The following is a 23,257-nucleotide window of genomic DNA, read 5'->3' as shown; positions in this document are numbered from 1 at the left end:
TCCCATAATGGGAGATCACTTTATTATATAAAAATGTTCAAAGCATTCAAAACTCAGGAAATATAATGAGCATATCAAAAATTATCTGCATCTGAAAAAATCTCCTCTTTTAAGACTGGAAATAGAAAAAAGCTGAGAGACAGGAGGAGCCAACTCCAACTTATACAAGGTTCCTTAAAATGGTGTAAGTGAGGGGAGTGCTGGGTGGAGGTTGGCTGACTGAATTATGTCACTAACTTACTGTGTAGGATGTGGGCAAATCACATCACCTCCCAAGAGTTTCATTTCTTTTCCTGTAAAATAATAGTCTTAAACTAAATAATTTCTAAGGACTCCTAGAACCATAGGAAGTTCCACCTGACATTATTCCAACCACCTGCAAATTCTCACCAGCTTCTTCCAACCTGATAAGTTTCTTGTTGATTGTCAGCACTCAAGAGACTGCAGTAATTCTTCTTCCATTTTAATTAAAATCTTAGCCTGCCTGAAAATTATTGCTGTCAAGCCAGGGACTCAGAAACCCATGCTAATTAACGTGGATTGTCATTCTCAACATTCTCTGTCAAGTGGTACTTTATTTTTCATCTTGGAGACAAGTATTTTTTAACGTCTTGTTATTTCTGAGTTGTCTTTAATGCTTAACACACCTCTGGGTGTACATAATGTGTGGCTTACTCTCCTTTCCAGATCATTTAAATTAAAAACAGTTTGGCCTAAGAATTATTCTTCCAGTACTCTGCCTGATGCCACCAACCAAGCCACCATATGGTCCTTTGTCCTGAGTGTGGCCTTTCAGGCTGAGACATTTTGTTTGAAATTAACAGATTTTGAATGTCAGGTCTCAGTGTCCTGACCCTTGTATTGTTCTGAGTGCTTTCCTATTTTAATGAAAAACTGTGATTCATATCTTCAATCTACACCTTAGAAAACCTCAATTGCAAGACAGTAGACTTATCTGAGGAAGGTAATGGTGATGTTGATGACGACAGATAACATTCATCCACTAATGGTTTATGACACCAGCCAGGCACTGTGCTAAGTATAACAAGAAATATATTTGGTCTTTGTCTCCAGTTGCCAACACAGTGCTCCCAAAACTATTGGAATTTTCTGAGTAATGAATTGTTATTCATAAGGAACCCCTTTCAGTCACATCTGAGTTTATGCTAATGCAGTGACTTAGGTAGGACTCCTAAGTAGCCTCAGGAAGTGGTTGATCACCAGAAAGACGGAGCGATTAGAGAGTGGGAACCTTCAGGCCCACCTACTACCTTCTGGGGGAGGGCTGGAGATTGAGCTCTATAAAAACTATTGAAAAATGAGATTTGGAGAGCTTTCAGGTTGGCAAACACATGGAGGTGCTGGGAGAGTAGTGCACCCAGAGAGGGCACAGAAACACTCTGCACTCCCCAGACCTTGCCCTATGCACCTTTTCTGTTTGGCTGTTCCTGAGTTGTATCCTTTATAATAAACCAGTAAACAAAAATATTTTTCTGAGATCTGAAATGCATTCTAGCAGATTACCGAACTTGAGGAGAGGGTTGTGGGAACTGCACATTTATAGCCAGTTGGTCAGAAGTTCAGTGACCCTGGACTTGTGACTGGTATCTGCAGTTGAGGCAGTCTTGTGGGACCGAACCCTTAAATCTGTGGAATCCGACACTAACTACTTAGAGTTAGTGTCAGAATTGAATCAAATTGTAGGACACCCAGTTGGTGTCCAGAGAATTGGAGAATTGGTTTTTGGTATTGGAAAATACTCTGGAATGACACATGTATTATCCCATACTGAATCCTCTCAGCAGTCTTATAAGTACAGTCGTCATGGTCATTGTACAGATATGGACCCTGAAGCCCAAAGAGATTAAGTAGCTTCTTCAAGGTCAAACAGTCAACAGTACAGGCAGGATTCAACTCCAACCATCTGACTCTAGACCTATTTGATACTATATTAGTCCATTTGTGTTGCTATAAAGGAATACCTGAGACTGGGTAATTTATGAAGAAAAGAGGTTTATTCAGCTCATAGTTCTGCAGGCTATATGAGCATGGCACCAGCATCTGCCTGGCTTATGGTGAGGACTCAGGAAGCTTACAGTCATGGTGGAAGGGAAGGGGAGCCAGCATATCACATGGCAAGAGAGGGGAGGTGCCAGATTTTTTAAACAATCAAATCTCAAGTGAATTAATAGAGTGAGAACTCACTCTCATTACCAACAGGACCATACCCAGCCATTCATGAAGGACCCTCTTTCATGACCCAAACACCTCCTGTGAGGCCTCACCTCCAACATTGGGGATAACAATTCAACATGAGATTTTAGAATGGACAAATATCCAAACCATATGCGAAACCTTAAGGAATGAAAGGAGAGTGACATGGTCCCCAAGTCTGTGAGTGCCCCAGCATATCAGCAGCAGAAAGAAAAAGACTCAGTTCTGAGTTAGTTGGTCTGCACTTGTTTATGCAACAAGCATTTTTGAAAAGTCTACTGTATGCCTATGTGAGGCACGTGTTGGCTTAAGCTGACTAAAATAGAGTCTGCACTGCAGAGCTTGGGATCTAACACCAGGAGCAGCTAAGTGTGCATAAATTATTACAGAGGAAGAACAGAACATGATCCATGCCATGGAAGGTACAAAGTACAGGGAATTCAGGACAGGCCCAGCATTTCAAGCAGGAGTCATCATCAGAAAGTTGCAAGCTATTTAAATAACTTTTGTTCTCTGTTTCAGTGGAAAAACTGACACTACCTCAACTCAGGGGGTCATTTCTTTCTTTTTGTTTGCATGTGTCTTTTTTCTTTTTAAGAGAAGCAAGCCTTTATTTCCTTGTTTTGCAAATAAAGCTAGCTGAGTTTGTTGCTTTTCAGTGATTAGTCGAAGAGACCAAATTCCATATCCTCCTGTGACTCTTCCTTGGCTTCAACTTTGTTTGGGGCTGCAGCAGCAGTAGTAGCAGGAGCGTCCACAGGAGCAGCAGCCACAAAATGCAGATGGAGCAGCAAAGATGGCCTTGGCCTTTCCAGCAAGCAGGAAGGCGTAATCAGTCTCCACAGACAAAGCCAGCACCCATTTGTACCTGCTGATGATAGGATAGGGAACTGATGCAACAGCTGGGTAACCAATCTGCAGACAGACACTGGGAACATTACAGACACCCTCCAGGAAGCAAGGATGCAGTTTCCTCTGCCATGTCAAGCACTTCAGGGTTGTAGATGCTGCAGTTGTCAAACACCGGCTGGATGATCAGCTCAAAGGAGGAGGGGGAGATGTTCCACATGTTCACCAGTGTGGCTTCACTGGCTCCCGCTTTGTCTCCAGTCTTAATCAGTGGCACCTCACTCAGGATTCCAACGGAGCCCCTGAACATCTTAGTTCCTGATGCCGAAAACCTGTAAGAAAGGTCTTCTTGGGCCCCAGACCAGGGTTCCAGGTGAGCATAGTGACTTCACATGGGGCAATAGCACCAGCATAAGTGGCAGCAAGTCCCTGATCTCAGTGAGGTCCTACTTGGTGAACACAAAACCTACATTCCCCCAGAAATGAAATGAGGCAATGGTTTCTCCAGAGCTGTGTTGTTTTCCAGATGTCCTTGGATAGCCTCATGCATCATGGTGCTCTTGTCCACCAGCCTTCCCTTGCAGGGACATTTGGATCTGCTGCATCTGCTCGGAGGCCACATTGTTCACTCCCACAATGAAGCATTTTGGATAATCATCCAAATGTTGGATGACCTTAAGGAAGTAGTTGGACTTCCAGGTTGCCCTGTCTTCCCTGGGCATCACAGCAGTGTGTCAGGGATTGCCATGCAGAGTTTTAAAGACAATGTCATTCTCAAAGGATGCCTGGAGAGAGTTGCATGTGTCTTTTCAAAAAAACATGTTAAAAATCAAATGCCTGTTGTCTGATGGCTGCAGGTGAACCTACTGTTTTATGCCTTATCCATTTGTGTGGAGTGCAGAAAGTTCTACCCCCAGAGAGGAGCAAGAAGCAAGAAGGGTGCAGGGCCTGCTATGACCATGGCACCTCTCCTGGAGGACCCAGAGTTTCAGTGTCTCCTCCTCCCTGTGATAAAACAACGGTTCTCCGCCATCTGGTCCGCTCACCAAGACTGCCTTGTTAGTGGATCTCAGCAGGTGAGGCTTTGGAGCACAGGCACCAGGTCAGCCTAATACAGAGCTGGGAGGCACTCTCAGGGCAGTCCTGACTTAAAATGCTATCCTGTTGTCCCAGGTATAAACCAAAAATAAAATTCTAAGCCCCCCCAGCCATCTGAATAGACCCCTCCTCGGGGCCAAGGGCATTCCAAAGTTAACCTGAACAACTAGTTAGTTCAGGCCATGATGGGAATGGGGAGCTGGACACGCCTCATTATACCCTCCTCCCTTTTGAATTACTGACAGAACAGACTCTTTACGTCTGATAAGAAACATTTGCAATCCATTATCTCTGAAGCCTGCTACATGGGGGATTCATCTGCCTGATAAATACTTGGTCTCCACAACCCTTTATCATAACCCAGACATTCCTTTCTATTGATAATAACTTTTAACGAATAGCCAATCAAAAAATCTTTAAATCTACCATAACCTGGAAGCCCCCCACCCATGAGTTGTCCCACCTTTCTAGACCAAACCAATGTACATCTTACATGTATTGATTGATGTCTCATATCTCCCTGAAATGTATGAAACCAAGCTGTACCCCAACCCCCTTGGGCACATGTTGTTGGGACCTCCTGAGGCTGTGTCATGGTTCTTCCTTAACCTTAGCAAAATAAACTTTCTAAATTGACTAAGACCTGTCTCTGATACTTTTAGTTTAGGCAGGTGTGCCCTCCCACTTGTCAAACTCAGTCCTAAGTTTATGAAAGGTGGTCACTGGAAACTTAAGGAAGGATACCCTGAAGTGAGAGTCAGGAATCTTGGGTCCTGGGCCCAGCTTTGTCACTGACCTGGGCGATCTTAGATAAAAAAACTTCATAACCTGAAGCTTCAGCTTTCTCATCTGTATAATGGGGTGATTGGTCTAAGTTAGTGTTTCCCAATGGAGACTGATATGATTTGGCTGTGTCCCCACCTGACTCTCACTTTGAATTGTAATAATCCCCACATGTCAAGGGTAGGGCCAGGTGGAGACAATTGAATCATGAGGTGGTTTCCCCTATACCATTCTCGTGGTAGTGAATAAGTCTCATGAGATCTGATGGTTTTATAGATGGGTGTTCCCTTGCACAAACTCTCTTGCCTGCCAACATGCAAGATGTGACTTCGCTCTTCATTCACCTTCTGGTATGATCGTGAGGCCTCCCCAGCCATATGGAACTGTGAGTCAATTAAACTTCTTTCCTTTATAAATTACCGTCTCAAGTACGTCTTTATTAGCAGAATGAGAACAGACTAACATAGAGGCACTACTGACTTTTCAGTTGGGATCATTCTTATGTGGAACTGCTCACATATAGGGGTTAAGAATGTTTAATGCCCCTTGACATCTGGTCTCTAATTCTCAGTTATAAAGCTGCCCATCCTCAGTTATTAAGAAAACCAGAACCACACCCAAACATTTCCAAATGCCCCATGACAGGAGATGGGGTGGGTAATGTCACCTGATAAGAATTATTGAACTAAGTGGTCTCTACAAGGGCCTTCCAACCAGGTGATTCTTATCAATAAATGTTAGGACAAAGGGTTATACCAAGGCCATCTCCCTCCAATACTTGAGGTACACTGTGTCAACAATGGCTTTGTAAAAGTTTAATCAGTAGAGACCTACTTGGTTATCATGATTCCTGCAGTATTGTGTGTTTCGCTGTTGGTGTTTTGTTTTGTTCCATCTAATGCCTACATTTGTATGAGGCATTGATTTGAAGCCATTTAGGTCTCAGTAAAATGTCCCAGCTTTTTATTCCAACTACACAGAACATCCACTCATGTGATAATGAGTTTGCTGCTGCTTCACCTTCTCCAACAGGTCTGCTATTTCTAATTTGTACCTCTTCTTACCTATCAAGTAAAGCTCATGTCAACCTAAATAACAGAGAGAGGATCTCTAAAAGAAAAGAGATTTATTTGCGCCTAGGCATGGCAATGGGAATATGCATGCCAAATAAAACTACACAATTGTACAATACTTTACACAATTGTTTTGAAATAATTATCTTTGGCTATGAGGGTCACCACCAGTCTGATGTTGAACAGGCAGTTGCAGGGCAAATGTCCTTGCAGAAGTATTTTTTGTGTAAGGTTGTGATGGCCTTTGTGCAAGATTGTGGTTTTGTTGAGTTTTTAAACTCAGGCATACATGTGTGAGAACACTCTTCCCATTGCCTTCCCTAGCTCTATTTGTTACAGTTTTCTTCACATTAGTGACTCCATTTTGATTATGACAGCTTTCACAGTCAAATACTAAGACTTTCTGGTTTTGTACCACAAATTAAGAAAAACATAAAAATGCCCAAATATCTTTCCTAGAGCTGAGGACGTTAGTCTTTCCTAGATCTATTTGTTTTGTTTTGAAAACAGGGTCTGGGTCTGCCACCCAGGCTGGAGGGCAGTGGTGTGATCTTGGTTCGCTGCAACCTCTGCCTCACAGGCTCAAGCCATCCTCCCACCTCAGCCCTCCAAATAGCTAGGACTACAGGCACACACCACCATGCCCAGCTAATTGTACTTTGTATAGAGATGGGGTTTCACCATGTTGCCTAGGCTGGTCTCAAACTCCTGAGCTCAAGTGATCTGCCTGCCTTGGCTTCCCAAAGTGCTAGGATTACAGGCGTGAGCCACTGCGTCTGGCCTTTTCCTGTATTTCAATTGGCCACTGTAGCATTGGGCTTGACAGCTTACTGCCTCCTTGCGGAAGCTCTCCTACCATCAGCAGCTGGCAGAATTTGAGCTGCAAATGGCCTCACTTTGCTGTTAATTGAAGTGATGCAGCATCCTGTCTTTAAGGGATTTGATTGTGTGTGTGTGCTTATGAAGCATGAATAAGTGATGACTTTCTGTCTAAGGATCTCTTTTGAAATTGACAGCCTGTGCTCCCAGCCAGGCCCTCAGCTTTGTGGTGCAACTCAGAGCCAAGACTGCTCTGGGGCTGTGGTTTTGCTTAGTACACACCTGTGACGTGGGGCTAATTGTGTTGTGTTTTGAAATCTCCTCTTCTTCCAGCCCAGTCTTCAGCAAGCGTCCTGTAAAATGAAACGCTTGTCACGTTCGGCTTTGTGGCTCTCCCTCCTGAGCCACCTGTGCAGGACGCTATGGCTGGAATTAACCTGTGCCAATGGGAGCCTGATCCAGTGTTTGGGGATGGTGGAGTTTAAGCTGGCCTCGCTGTATCTTTCTGCTCAGCCCTGCAGCCTGAGGGGGCCTCTCTCTGGTAGTGACAGACAAGACAGGCCAACTCAGAGGTGGGTGCTGGGAAGTCAGCCTGGAGCAGGATCCAGGGGCCACGAATGCTTCCCTGGCTGACAAGCACAGGCCAGGCAGAAATGCACCAACTGGAGAGAGGCCAGAGCCCACCTTCATTCATCAAGGCAGGTAGAAAAGTGGCAGTTGTTATTGATTGCCCTTGACTGTATTATTGCTACGTTGAAATATTAAATATTCTGCTCTGTGGAGAGTCCATCGTAAAATGTGCTTTCCCTGAGAATGTCCCGCTGTGCAGAAAGTGGAAGCATTTAAAATTTTTTCACTACCCCCAGCCATTGCAACATCATTCAGTTCTGTTATTGATTTCTTCAGGTTTTCAGCTCACCTTTCTTTTTGCCAACTCTGGCCAACAGACCCTCACTGGCTCACACTTTGACTATTGTTCCAAGCTCTAGGATAGAAACAAAATAAAGAGTAAGTGTTTCTCTTCCCACAGATCAAAGACCTTACAAGCTCCCCAAAAAAGAGCATTTATTAATAATTCTCTGTTGGTTGCTGTAGAACAAGTAGAAAGTTCTGGTTGTCCAAAATTATCTGAACATGCACTAGGAATAGACAGGTGTGGGATTCTAAATGCTTCAGCCCCACCCCACTCCTAACTACACCCATATGCCTTGTACAATAGGCACTTCTAGTTGGGAAGGATCCAGCACCCCTTGCTGCCTTAGGGAAGTGAGGAGGAAGCGGCGATAGAGTCAGAGAAGGAAAGACAACCTCATCTCCCAGAATCCTCAGGCAGCCACCATAACCCATTCAGCCTCCCAGCTTTGCAAATGCCCTAGGGCACTTGGTTATAATGCTATATTTGTGAATCATTCTTAATTACTCAATATTTAGAAACCAATTTGTGTTATGTTGATCCAAATCTTGCTATTCTGGGACATAGATTAAAAAAAAAAAACTTTAAAAAAGCAAAATAGAATTTGGCTGTGTGTTGAAATTTCACAGGTTGCAGCAAGTACAACAGGGATGTATTCTGAGAAATGTATCATTAGGTGATTTCATCATTGTTTGAACATCATAGAGTGCACTTCCCCAAACTTAGATGGTACAGCCTGCCACACACCTAGGCTCTATGGGATACCCTATTGCTCCTAAGCTACAAACCTGTACATCATGTTACTGTATTGAAAACTGTAGGCAATTGTAACACAATGGCAAGTATTGGTGTCTCTAAACACATCTAAACATAGAAAAGGCACAGTATAAGTACAGTTTAAAATATATTTTTTTAATTGTACACCTGTACAGGGTACTTAACATGAATGAAGCTTGCAGGACTGGAAGTTGTTCTGGGTGAGTCAGTGAGTGAGTGGTGAGTGAATGTGAAGGCCTAGGACATTACTGGACACTACTGCAGATTTTATACACACCGTACACTTAGGCTACATTAAATTTATAAAAAATTCTCTTCAATCATAACTTTAGCTTACTGTAACTTTTTTACTTTATAAACTTAAAATTTTGAACACTTTTTGACTCTTATAATAATAGTTTAAAACACACATTGCACAGCTGTACAAAAATATTTTCTTTCCTTATATCTTCATTCTGTAAGGTTTTTCCTTTTTTTTTTTTTTTGAGACGGAGTCTAGCTCTTTCACCCAGGCTGGAGTGCAGTGGCACAATCTCAGCTCACTGCAACCTCTGCCTCCCGGGTTCAAGCGATTCTCCTGTCTCAGCCTCCTGAGTAGCTGGGATTACAGGTGCCCACCATCACATTCAGCTAATTTTTGTAGTTTTAGTAGAGAAGGGGTTTCACTGTGTTGGCCAGGCTGGTCTCGAACTCCTGACCTCGTGATCCGCCTGCCTCGGCCTTCCAAAGTGCTGGGATTACAAGCGTGAACCACTGCACTCGGTCTACATTTTTAATTCTTTAAAAAACTAATATTCTCAGAACAAAGCCGGGTCCAGCTGCATTTGCCCGATAACAAGAAGCAGACAAACTAGGAAATAAGGGAATTCATTGCTGTAACTGGATACAGGGAGAAGGCCCGAGATAATTCCACCAGACCAACTCAAAGTGTTACAATTTTCTTAGTGCTTATATAGATTGGGGTTATGTGCCTATAAGCAGTATAGCATTTGCCTAAGTCTGTTGATAACTAATTTTGTTTCAACTAGAAGATCAGAGGCAAAAAATGCTTAGTTTGATTAAAAGGGCTCAGTACCTTCAGGCCTGTCCACTGTGGTACCAGGGTGATTATTTCTATCTTATCTCCTTTACAGCTTGGTCTGGAGAGCTGTGTTATGCTCTCCAATGAATCTATACAAACAGCTGCCTCTGTTACCTTGACTTGTCTCAGTTTCCATCGACCCAAGATGGGTCCTGGCACTAGGAATGTAAGGCTGTCTCTATTACTTTGACTTGCTCCAGGTTAGGGAAAAGCCCATGCAAGGCTCCTACTGACCATATGTTTCATTTCTAGCTTTGATGTCTGGGCACCAATTTCCCCAGGTTTAACGATTTGCTCAATGTTAAGGCAGTGCTGTGGAAATTTGTCTGTGTAACTGGAGAGCTATGCAGGCCTGTCTGTGTGCCTGGCATGCAGGCCTGTCGGGGCAATTGTCAGGGAGAATTGGCCTGCCACACTAAGACACAAACACACACATTAGCCACCTCCACAGAGTCAGGATCAGCAAGATGTGTCCAGGTGATAGGAATTTCTCAGCTCCATTATCATCTTACAAGACCACAATTGTATATGCAGTCTGTCTTGGCTAAAATATCGTTAAATGGCACATGACTGTGCTTAAACTGGATTCAGTCACTATTTCCTACAATGACACTTGTAATTAAAACACGGGGTCTTAATTCAGAATTTATTTTCTTAGTCTTTTACAATAGAACAAGCGTTGGCAAACTACAACCCACAGCCCACCCCCTGTTTTTGTAAATAAAGTTTTATTGGAGCACAGCCACACCTACTCGTTTACATATTTTCTATTACTACTTTTGCTACAACAGCAGAGTTGGATAATTGGGACAGAGACCATATGGCCTGCAAAGCCTAAAATATTTACTATTTCCCCTTTGCCATCTCCTGTCCTGGAATTAACAAAAAATAACTAATGAAAACGCAAATGTTTCTTTAATGGGCAGGGCGATAGTTCTAGCATATGGGCTCTGCCTTCAGACCAACTTAAGGTCAAATTCCAGGTGTCTTTCTTACTAGCTGTGGGATCTGGTGTAAATGTGCAGCCTCATTTTCCTCTGCTGCAAGTAACAGATATCTCAACTCAAACCAACTAAAAAGATTATAAAAAGTGTCATCTCATATAGAAGGAAGTAAGGAAGTGAAACAGGATTTCAGGGTTAGCAGATTAAAAGACTCCAAGGCCCCGGGTTTCTAGCACCTTTCTCTCTTCCTGCCACTCTCAGTGATGTCTACATGCTCAAACTGATAGCAGGAAAGATGCAGCAGTGCCAGACAACACATCTAGACTCAAAGATGTTCAAAAGACTTAAACTGATTTCCCTCTGGTACCCTCTTGGGATCAAGGACAAACTTTCCCAAAGCCTAACAACTTGTCTTCTCTCCTCTCTCATTAGCAGGTCACATGGCCATTGTTGAACCATTCATTGGAAAGAGGAATAGGATTGCCTGTATGCTAATCATGCCGCATGTAGAATTGAAGATGAAGTCAAATTCTGCAGAGGAACAGAGCTGCAAAAGGAAAAAGGAAATATCTGAACAAAATTGGGATTAGGAAGAGAAACGGAGGATGCTAATTCTGAGAAAGCAACCAAGAGAGCCCACTAAACTGGCCACTAAAATGTTTCATCCCTTACACAGGTCATGGACTAAGAAAAAAAGAAAAGAGAAAAAAATGTTTCATCCTTCCAAACACCTTTCTAGAACTATTTTGTTCTGCCCTACACACTCCCACCAAATGATCTCACTCACAGCTACATTTCAAGTGTCAGCTTATGAGCTGTTGGCTTATAAATTCATATTTTCAGCCCAGACCTTTTTACTGGGATCCAGATCTGTATATCAAACGGCCTTCTTGAAATCTTCTTTTGGATATCCCAAAGGCACTTCAAGTTCAGCTTGTTTAAAAGCAGATAGAGGATCTTCGATACCCCCTGCAACACAAACAACCCACATCTCTGCCCCAACCAGAACCATGCACAGTCTCCTCTATCCCAGTGAGTGGCAACATCATTCATCCAGGGACAGTAGCCTGAAACCTGAAGCCATCCTAGACACTTCCTTCTCCCTCACCTGCTTCTATCCAACCATCATCGGGTCTACTGAATTCAGCTCTTCCTCTCTGTCACCAATATTGCTCATGCTACTGAAAGACAGGACAAGCTGGATTTCCTAGGCTGACTAAGAATCCCTAAGCCTAGCTGGGAAGGTGACCGCATCCACCTTTAAACATGGGGCTTGCAACTTAGCTCACACCGACCAACCAGGTAATAAAGAGAGCTCACTAAAATGCTAATTAGGCAAAAACAGGAGGTAAAGAAATAGCCAATCATCTATTGCCTGAGAGCACAGTGGGAGGGACAATGATCGGGATATAAACCCAGGACTTCAAGCTGGCAATGGCTACCCTCTTTGGGTCCCCTCCCTTTGTATGGGAGCTCTGTTTTCGCTCTATTAAATCTTGCAACTGCGCTCTCTTCTGGTGCATGTTTGTTATGGCTTGGCTCAAGCTGAGCTTTCGCTCACTGTCCACCACTGCTGTTTGCCACCACCGCAGACCCGCTGCTGACTTCCATCCCTTCGGATCCGGCAGGGTGTCCTCTGTGCTCCTGATCTAGCAAGGCACACATTGCTGCTCCTGATCGGGCTAAAGGCTTGCCATTGTTCCTGCACGTCTAAGTGCCCAGGTTCGTCCTAATTGAGCTGAACACTAGTCACTGGGTTCCACGGTTCTCTTCCGTGACCCACGGCTTCTAATAGAGCTATAACACTCATAGCATGGTGCAAGACTCCATTCCTTGGAATCCGTGAGGCCAAGGCTTGCCACCATCTTGGAAGTGGCCTGCTGCCATCTTGGGAGCTCTGGGAGCAAGGAACCCCCGGTGACATTTTGGTAACCACGAAGAGCTCTCCAAAGCAGTGAGTAATATTGGACCTCTTTCGCTTGCTATTCTGTCCTATCCTTCCTTAGAATTGGAGGAAAATACCAGGCACCTGTCCGCAGGTTAAAAATGATTAGCGTGTGGGAGGCTGAGGCAGGAGAATGGCGTGAACCCAGGAGGTGGAGCTTGCAGTGAGCTGAGATCGCACCACTGCACTCCAGCCTGGGCAACAGAGTGAGACTCTGTCTCAAAAATAAAAAATAAAAAATAAAAATAAAACGATTAGCATGGCCACCGGACTTAAGACTCAGGTGTGAGGCTATCAGGGGAAGGGCTTTCTAACAATCCCCAACCCAGAAGGGTTGGTCTGCCTGGAGCCAGCTTTCACTTTCAATTTTCTTGGGGAAGCTGAGGGCTGACTAGAGGCAGAAAGCTGTCCTCCCGAACTCCTGGCATTAGCCCGTTGAGATCATGGCACAGCTAGAAGTCTCTGCTCAACAGTCACCCATGCGTTCGCCCCTACCTTTCCTTCTGGCCCATACCTCCTGGGTCCCGACCACAACTTTCTTGAAAGTGTAGCCCCAAAATTCTCCTTACCTCTGAATCTACTTCCCCTGATCCCTACCTCCTAGGTACTAATGGTTCAGACTTTCATTTCATCTAGCAAGTTGTATCTCCAAAGGGATCTAAGGAAGCTCTATGCTGCATCTTTAGGCATCTAGGCTATAAATCCAGGGATTCTTATTCCTGATGTCCGTCCCTCCTGATTTAGGTATACAGCTCTCGACATGGGCAGTTATGTGGGACCCATTCCCTACCACCCTTGCCAGGGCCCCAAGCTTGTAATGACGGAGGAGAGAGAGCGCGAGACAGAGGAGAGAGCGTGAGATGGAGGAGATAGAGCGAGATGGAGGAGAGAGAGTGACACGGAGGACAGAGAGTGAGATGGAGGAGAGAGAGTGACACGGAGGACAGAGGGTGAGATGGAGGAGAGAGAGACAAAGAGGGAGTCAAAGAGAAAAAGAAAGATAGAAATAGTAAAAAAAAAAAAAAAAACCCAGAAAACCAAAAAAAAAGTGTGCCCTATTCCTTTAAAAGCCAGGGTAAATTTCAAACCTATAATTGATAATTGAAGGTCTTCTCCATGATGCTATAATACTCCAATACTACTTTGTCAGTGTAAACAAGGGAGTAGCCTGAAAATACAGAGACCACTGACAACCCATAGCTTTCCTATCAAAAATCCTTAACCCAGTAACCCGCGGAGGCATTCAATCTGTAGCAGCAACTGCTTTGCTAACAAAAGAAAGTAGAAAAGTAACTTTTAGAGGAAATGTCATTGTGAGCACACCTCACCAGTTCAGAATTATTCTAAGTCAAAAAAGCAAAAAAGTAGCTTACTAACTCAAAAATCTTAAAGTATGGGGCTATTCTGTTAGAAAAAGTTAATTTAACACCAACCACTGATAATTCCCTTAACCCAGCCAATTTCCTAACAGGAGATTTAAATCTTAATTACCATACAAAGGCCTGACCAGACCTAGGAGGAACTCCCTTCAGGACAGGACTATAGATGGTCCCTCCCAGGTGACTGAGGAAAAAACCACAATGGGTATTCAGTAATTGATAGGGAGACTCTTGTGGAAGCAGAGTTAGAAAAATTGCCTAATAATTGGTCTCCTCAAATGTGCAAGCTGTTTGCACTCAGCCAAGCCTTAAAGTACTTACAGAATCAAAAGACTATCTCAGTCCTGACTCAAAACCTTACCTATACCTTCTCTGAAACGAATTTGCATAAGAACTGTTGTTTATGGGAATGCATCTTGATGGGGCAGCTGGGTTGTTATGAAATACTCAGGAACCTAGCCCGGCTCTAGGACTCACCCCTGAGCACAAAGGCAATGTTGGACACGCTGGTAAAGGACCACTAGAATCCAGTAGCCCGGACCCCTTTCTTTGTGGTCAAGAGAGGCAGGAAAAGGTGTGCAGGACTGCTACATCGGTGAGCATAAGTAATCCGATAAGCAGAGGTCCATGGGTGGTTATGCACCCTGGAAAGGAATAAGCATTAGGACTATAGAGGATGCTCTAGGACTAATGCTCATCGGAAAATGACTAGGGGTGCTGGCATCTCTATGTTCTTTTTTCAGATGGGAAGTGTTCCCCCAAGGCAAAAATGCCCCTAAGATGTATTCTGGAGAATTGGGACCGATTTGACCCTCAGACTCTAAGAAAGAAATGACTTACATTCTTCTGCAGTACCGCCTGGCCATGATATCCTCTTCAAGGGGGAGAAACCTGGCCTCCTGAGGGAAGTATAAATTATAACACCATCTTACAGCTAGACCTCTTTTGTAGAAAAGAAGGCAAATGGAGTGAATTGCCATATGTACAAACTTTCTTTTCATTAAGAGACAACTCGCAATTATGTAGAAAGTGTGATTTATGCCCTACAGGAAGCCCTTAGAGTCTACCTCCCTACCCCAGCATCCCCCCAACTCCTTCTCCAACTATTAAGGACCACCTTCAACCCAAATGGTCCAAAAGAGACAGACAAAGGGGTAAACAATGAACCAAAGAGTGGCAATATTCCCCAATTATGCCGCCTCCAAGCAGTGGGAGGAGGAGAATTCGGCCCAGCCAGAGTGCATGTACCTTTTTCTCTCTCAGACTTAAAGCAAATTAAAATAGACCTAGGTAAATACTCAGATAACCCTGATGGCTATATTGATGTTTTACAAGGGTTAGGACAATCCTTTGATCTGACTTTGAGAGACATAATGTTACTGCTAAATCAGACACTAACCCCAAATGAAAAAAGTGCCGTCATAACTGCAGCCCGAGAGTTTGGCAATCTCTGGTATCTCAGTCAGGTCAATGATAGGATGACAACAGAGGAAAGAATGATTCCCCACAGGCCAGCAGGCAGTTCCCAGTGTAGACCCTCATTGAGACACAGAATCAGAACATGGAGATTGGTGCCGCAGACATTTGCCAACTTGCATGCTAGAAGGACTAAGGAAAATTAGGAAGAAGCCTATGAATTATTCAATGATGTCCACTATAACACCGGGAAAGGAAGAAAATCCTACTGCCTTTCTGGAGAGACTAAGGGAGGCATTGAGGAAGCATATCTCCCTGTCACCTGACTCTATTGAAGGCCAACTAATCTTAAAGGATAAGTTTATCACTCAGTCAGCTGCAGACATTAGAAGAAAACTTCAAAAGTCTGCCTTAGGCCCGGAGCGAAACTTAGAAACCCTATTGAACTTGGCAACCTCAGTTTTTTATAATAGAGATCAGGAGGAGCAGGCAGAATGGGACAAACAGGATTTTAAAAAAGGCCACCGCTTTACTCATGGCCCACAGGCAAGTGGACTTTGGAGGCTCTGGAAAAGGGAAAAGCTGGGCAAATCGAATACCTAATAGGGCTTGCTTCCAGTATGGTCTACAAGGACACTTTAAAAAAGATTGTCCAAGTAGAAGTAAGCTGCCCCCTCGTCCATGCCCCTTATGTCAAGGGAATCACTGGAAGGCCCACTGCCCCAGGGGATGAAGTTCCTTTGAGTCAGAAGTCACTAACCAGATGACCCAGCAGCAGGACTGAGGGTGTCTGGGGCAAGCACCAGCCCATGCCATCACCCTCACAGAGCCCCGGGTATGCTTGACCATTGAGGGCCAAGAGGTTAACTGTCTCCTGGACACTGGTGCGGCCTTCTCAGTCTTACTCTCCTGTCCTGGACAACTGTCATCCAGATCTGTCACTATCCGAGGGGTGCTAGGACAGCCAGTCACTAGATACTTCTCCCAGCCACTAAGTCGTGGCTGGGGAACTTTACTTTTTTCATATGCTTTTCTAATTATGCCTGAAAGCCCCATTCCCTTGTTAGGGAGAGACATTCTAGCAAAAGCAGGGGCCATTATACACCTGAACATAGGGGAAGGAACACCCGTTTGTTGTCCCCTGCTTGAGGAAGGAATTAATCCTGAAGTCTGGGCAACAGAAGGACAATATGGATAAGCAAAGAATGCCCATCCTGTTCAAGTTAAACTAAAGGATGCCGCCTCCTTTCCCTACAAAATGCAGGACCCCCTTAGACCTGAGGCCCAACAAGGACTCCAAAAGATTGTTAAGGACCTAAAAGCCCAAGGCCTAGTAAAACCATGCAATAGCCCCTGCAATACTCCAATTTTAGGAGTACAGAAACCCAATGGACAGTGGAGGTTAGTGCAAGATCTCAGGACTATCAATGAGGCTGTTGTTCCTCTATACCCAGCTGTACCTAACCCTTATACTCTGCTTTCCCAAATACCAGAGGAAGCAGAGTGGTTTACAGTCCTGGACCTTGAGGATGCCTTTTTCTGCATCCCTGTATATGCTCACTCTCAATTCTTGTTTGTCTTTGAAGATCCTTCAAACTCAATGTCTCAACTCACCTGGACTGTTTTACTCCAAGGGTTCAGGGATAGCCCCCATCTATTTGGCCAGACATTAGCCCAAGACTTGAGCCAATTCTCATACCTGGACACTCTTGTCCTTCAGTACGTGGATGATTTACTTTTAGTCACCCATTCAGAAACCTTGTGCCATCAAGCCACCCAAGTGCTCTTAAATTTCCTCGCTACCTGTGGCTACAAGGTTTCCAAACCAAAGGCTCAGCTCTGCTCATAGCAGGTTAAATCCTTAGGGCTAAAATACAATGCTAGCTATTCCTGTGAACCTCTAGAGGATCTGTGCCTGCTCTTCAAATGACAACCATGAGGAAAGTAACTAAAATTGTAAATCCCCATGGCCCTCCCTTATCATATTTTTCTCTTTACTGTTCTCTTACCCCCTTTCACTTTCACTGCACCCCCTCCATGCCACTGTACGACCAGTAGCTCCCCTTACCAAGAGTTTCTATGGAGAATGCAGCTTCCTGGAAATATTGATGCCCCATTGTATAGGAGTTTATCTAAGGGAATGCCCACTTTCACTGCCCACACCCATATGCCCAGTAACTGCTATAACTCTGCCACTCCTTGCATGCATGCAAATACTCATTATTGGACAGGGAAAATGATTAATCCTAGTTGTCCTGGAGAAATTGGAGCCACTGTCTATTGGACTTCCTTTACCCATACCAGTATGTCTGATGGGGGTGGAGTTCAAGATCAGGCAAGAGAAAAACACGTAAAGGAAATAATCTCCCAACTGACCTGGGTACATAGCACCCCTAGCCCCTACAAAGGACTAAATCTCTCAAAACTATATGAAACCCTCTGTACCCATACTCACCTGGTAAGCCCATTTAATACCACCCTCACTGGGCTCCATGAGGTCTCAGCCCAAAACCCTACTAACTGTTGGATGTGCCTCCCCCTACATTTCAGGGTAAACATTTCAATCCCTGTACCTGAACAATGGAACAACTTCAGCACAGAAATAAACACCACTTCCGTTTTAGTAGGACCTCTTGTTTCCAATCTGGAAATAACCCATACCTCAAACCTCACCTGTGTAAAATTTAGCAACACTATAGACACAACCAACTCCCAATGCATCAGGTGGGTAACTCCTCCCACACGAATAGTTTGCCTACCCTCAGGAATATTTTTTATCTGTGGTATCTCAGCCTATTGTTTGAATGGCTCTTCAGAATCTATGTGCTTCCTCTCATTCTTAGTGCCCCCATGACCATCTACACTGAACAAGAATTATACAATCATGTTGTACCTAAGCCCCACAACAAAAGAGCACCCATTCTTCCTTTCGTTATCGGAACAGGAGTGCTAGGTGGACGAGGTACTGGCATTGGTGGTATCACAACCTCTACTCAGTTCTACTACAAACTATCTCAAGAACTAAATGGTGACATGGAATGGGTCGCTGACTCCCTGGTCACCTTGCAAGATCAACTTAACTCCCTAGCATCAGTAGCCCTTCAAAATTGAAGAGCTTTAGACTTGCTAACCACCAAAAGAGAGGGAACCTGTTTATTTTTAGGGGAAGAATGCTGTTATTATGTTAATCAATCCGGAATCATCACCGAGAAAGTTAAATTCAAGATCAAATACAATGTAGAGCAGAGGAGCTTCAAAACACTGGACCCTGGGGCCTCCTCAGCCAATGGATGCCCTGGATTCTCCCCTTCTTAGGACCTCTAGCAGCTATAATATTGCTACTTCTCTTTGGACCCTGTATCTTTAACCTCCTTGTAAAGTTTGTCTCTTCCAGAATTGAAGCTGTAAAGCTACAAATCATTCTTCAAATGGAGCCCCAGATGCAGTCCATGACTAAAATCTACCGTGGACCCCTGGACCAGCCTGCTAGCCCATGCTCCAATGTTAATGACATCGAAGTCACCCCTCCCAAGGAAATCTCAACTGCACAACCCCTACTACACCCCAATTCAGCAGGAAGCAGTTAGAGCAGTTGTCAGCCAACCTCCCCAACAGCACTTGGGTTTTCCTGTTGAGAGGGGGGACTGAGAGACAGGACTAGCTGGATTTCCTAGGCCAACTAAGAATCCCTAAGCCTAGCTGGGAAGGTGACCGCATCCACCTTTAAACATGGGGCTTGCAACTTAGCTCACACCGGCCAACCAGGTAATAAAGAGAGCTCACTAAAATGCTAATCAGGCAAAAACAGGAGGTAAAAAAATAGCCAATCATCTTTCACCTGAGACCACAGTGGGAGGGACAATGATCAGGATATAAACCCAGGCATTCAAGCCAGCAATGGCTACCCTCTTTGGGTCCCCTCCCTTTGTATGGGAGCTCTGTTTTCGCTCTATTAAATCTTGCAACTGCGCTCTCTTCTGGTGCATGTTTGCTACGGCTCGGCTCGAGCTGAGCTTTTGTTCACTGTCCACCACTGCTGTTTGCTGCCACTGCAGACCTGCCGCTGACTTCCATCCCTTTGGATCCAGCAGGGTGTCCTCTGGGCTCCTGATCCAGCAAGGCACCCATTGCTGCTCCTGATCAGGCTAAAGTCTTGCCATTGTTCCTGCATGGCTAAGTGCCCAGGTTCATCCTAATTGAGCTGAATACTGGGTTCCACAGTTCTCTTCCATGACCCATGGCTTCTAATAGAGCTACAACACTCACCGCATGGCCCAAGATTCCATTCCTTGGAATCCATGAGGCCAAGAACCCCAGGTCAGAGAACACGAGGCTTGCCACCATTTTGGAAGTGGCCTGCCGCCATCTTGGGAGCTCTGAGAGCAAGGACTCCCCCAGTAACACTACCATCATCTCTCATCTGAATAAGAGAAATAGCCTAACAGGTGCATTCACAGCCTCTCTTGCTGCATCCAATAAGCTCTCCAGAGGGATGTTCGTACTGTAATGTTAAAAATTGATCATGTGACAGCCTCTTCTCAATTTGAGGCCCTTTAAAAATCTTTCCAATTTTAGAAGAATCCAATCCTTAAAATAAGCCTTGAAGCTCTGCTAATCTGGTCCCTGCTTACCTCTCTAGCCTCATCTCAGCCACACTCACCCTTGATGTCTATACTCAATCACATAAGCTATGACGGAGCCAATATCTTGTCCTTCCTTTGGAGGAATGCCCTTCCTTTGGAGAATTTCCCAACTTATGAATCTTTGCAGGCAACAGTTTCTCCCACTATTAAAGCTGAAAACTTGCTTTCATGGTGTCCCTTGCAGCTAAGGCACTGGCCTGTGACACTCCAGCCATCAGCTGTCCCCACACCAGACTCTGGCACTTATGACACAAAAGAATGAAAAATAGTACAGTTTGTTGAAATAAGATGGAAGTTATGATTGCTGTCATGAGTGTGCAGAGGCAGCAGGGGAAGCAGACACAGCAACAGCCACTGCTGGTAGTGGTTAGGTCAGCAGAGCCAGCAGAAGAGTCTGTGCCCCATAAAAGCAGCACTAGGGGGGCTTCCTGAGGCCAGGTCTATAGCAGGATTTTGAATGTTCCTCTTGGGTGTGTTTCTCCTGTCTTTCTGGAGAGTTTGGGAACTGCTCAATATCCTGTAATCAATTCTTTTTGTGCTTAAATTAGCCAGAGTGGACCTATTTGCAAGGTAAAAACCCTGACTTCTAATTTGTTCCAGAAGTGATGACAAGGAATAGACCCTTAAGATAATAGGATGAATCTGAACTTGATTCTCTGGTACAGTTGAGGGTGCAGTGAGTAAAATGCAGCAAATCCACACAGTATGGTATCCAATGATTAAACTGTTAGGTAAATTATTAACTGTATTATCTGGAACAGAGTGTCCACTAAAGGTAGGGCTTGGGGGAATTAAGTGGCATCTGCCATAGAAGAGTTATCAAAAGCACAAGGACCAGCTTTTTAATTCAAGGACCAGCTGGGGAGGTGGTTGTTTCTTAGTGACACTGAAGAGATTAAAGAAATAAGAATGACAAGCTCTAAGTCCTAAATACTCAGTTCAAGACAGGAACAGAAGTAATGACTGCTGAATTAATATGTCATAGTGTGAAGCTGCAGGCAGAGATAGGCAAAAACTGAACTGGAAATTTGATCCTATGGATTGCTGAATTACAATATCAGGTTAATGCATAGCATCATTTATTCCTACGTAGAAGTTTGGACATGGGTTAAGAAACAGTAGATTGGAATGGAATGGGATATGAAAGGAGAATTCAAATACCTCCCAAGCTTTCAAAGCCCAGCTGAAGGAGTCTTTCCTTTCACTTCTGATGAAGCTCTCCCTTTTTGAGGACCCCAAAGATCATGGCTGAGACAGGTATCTTGCCAAGTGAGCCAATTCACCTCACGATTTAGCCCTGCCACCCTTATAGTTTCCAGGCTCATGGCTAGATTCCAGTCTTATGGCTGGAATTTATGACCTGTAATTACAAAGACAAGCCCAGTAGGAGATGTACATGCTAAAGGATATGCAAGCTATTGCTCATTTTCATTTTCAAACACTTGCAGAGTATTGGTCTAGACCAAAGAGGGAGAAACATAATTTTAGATCCAGCTGAATTTACTAGCACCTGTGTGGACCAGAACATCTAAATTCAATATGCTAGCTTGAGCAGCTGGAAGTGACTTTAGTTGTTTCCAATTAATTGACCGATACCTGGGCTCAGGGGTGGCCTAACTGCAAGATGTTGAAATGCCAGAAATTCGCTGGCACAGCAAATTTAGGTTGGTGTTTTTCAAACTTTAACGCGCACATGAATAGCATGAGAGTCTTGTTAAAATTCTGATTCAGTAGGGTCTTTGGTAGAGTCCAAGATTCAGAATTTCTAACAAGCTCCCAGAGGATCCCAGTATTCCTGGTCCTCATACCTTATGAGCAGCAAATATACAGGAAAGGATCCAGTGCCCTAGGGATATAGGAATGTTGAGGACTTATTATGGGCATCCCATTTACCCATCTTCTATACATTGCAAGACAGCCCAGAAGATGCACCTTTTATCACCCCCAGAAATTACAATGGTGAAATTATTGCCATCGTCTTCAAAAGTAATGGCAGGAGCTTTTCTCTATAGGTTGAGGATGCTGGTGAGAGAAACTGAGATGGAAATGGGTTTTCTGATTTCAATGACAATGCTGGGATTCCAGGGCACATAAAGCCTAGAATCTGCATTTACCTCCCTGAGGCAAGATGGGGGTTGTTATTGAATAGGATGTGGGACTAGAGTAACAGGATGATTGATTTACCACAGGGATCTTTGGCAATGGTCATTGACTATGACCTCCTTAGACTGAAATAGACATCCAGTCCACTTAATTCCTTCTTGGCCAAAATAACAAATAAGTAAACAAAATCTAAATCTGATGAACAGAGGCCAGAGACACCACATAGTTATGGCTCCTGTCTTAGGTCAAGTTCTTTGAAGTAAACCCTGAAATGAAGATTTCTATGCAAGTAATTGACTAAGAAAGTGTTCCCAGGAGAAACCGGTAAGGAAAGAGGAAGCATGATAGGAAAGGGAGAGAAGCCAAGAAAGTCTGCAGTTTCAGGCCAAGCCCTAGCTTTGGCCTGATCCCACATGGGAACTCGAGTTTAAATTATGCTTGAGTTTGACCCAACTCCAGACAAGGAAGCTGGACCAATCAGTCTTTGAGTAGAAGCCCCAGGAGGGAAAGAGGTCATGAATTCCTAGGCACATCCAGCTCTCTGCATGTGGCCAAAGTGCCTCCAATAGTTACAGGACAGAGCTCTGAAAAGAGTTACAAGTATAAGATATTAGAAGCAAAAGAACCCCAAACAAGGGGAAGGGGTGCACAGAAATGGTAAAAAAGACCCAAGGGGCTATGGATGGGCAGAGAATGTCTACTATGACACCTCATCTCAGGCTTAGTTAATTCAAAGACCTAGAGTGACCTGAATGAAGAGGCATTGCAAGTGAAATATCCTGTGGATCACCCCAAGTATATGCTGTAAATATTCCTTTTAGACTTGTCAGGTGATAGTCAGGTGATGTGTGAAGTTTGGCGTGAATCCATCTCATGGTGGGTTTACTGAGGCTTTAACACTAATTCAAGGTTATTCACCCATTCCTGGATGTAGAGTTGGAGTAGATATAGTCTACAATGGTCAAAAATCCTACATTGGCCTCCTGATCTGAGGAAGAGAGGTTATTGTAATAGGAAGAAATGAGAGGAAGCCCCTGGAACTTCCCTGATATGGTTTGGCTGTGTCCCCACCCATCCAAATCTCATCTTGAATTGTAGTTCCATAATTCCCACATGTCACGGAAGGGACCCAGTGGGAGGTAATTGAATCATGGGGGCAGGTACCCCCATGCTGTTCTCATGATAGTGCGTGAGTCCTCACAAGATCTGATGGTCTTATA

General features: G+C 44.2%; 2 pseudogenes; one reads left to right on the top strand and one right to left on the bottom strand.

Annotated features, from left to right (window-relative positions):
- Positions 1-2,769: 2,769 nt before the first annotated feature.
- LOC100989083 (putative ribosomal protein uL10-like) lies at positions 2,770-3,785 on the bottom strand (annotated as a pseudogene).
- A 13,472-nt stretch (positions 3,786-17,257) lies between these two features.
- Positions 17,258-19,038, top strand: LOC129394604 (syncytin-1-like; annotated as a pseudogene).
- The last annotated feature ends 4,219 nt before the right edge of the window (positions 19,039-23,257 follow it).

The sequence above is a fragment of the Pan paniscus genome, chromosome 17, assembly GCF_029289425.2.
Source record: "Pan paniscus chromosome 17, NHGRI_mPanPan1-v2.0_pri, whole genome shotgun sequence".
In the NCBI taxonomy this organism is placed as follows: Eukaryota; Metazoa; Chordata; class Mammalia; order Primates; family Hominidae; genus Pan; species Pan paniscus.
Note: the sequence above shows the minus strand (reverse complement) of the source record. Positions and strands in the feature narration are given on the sequence as shown.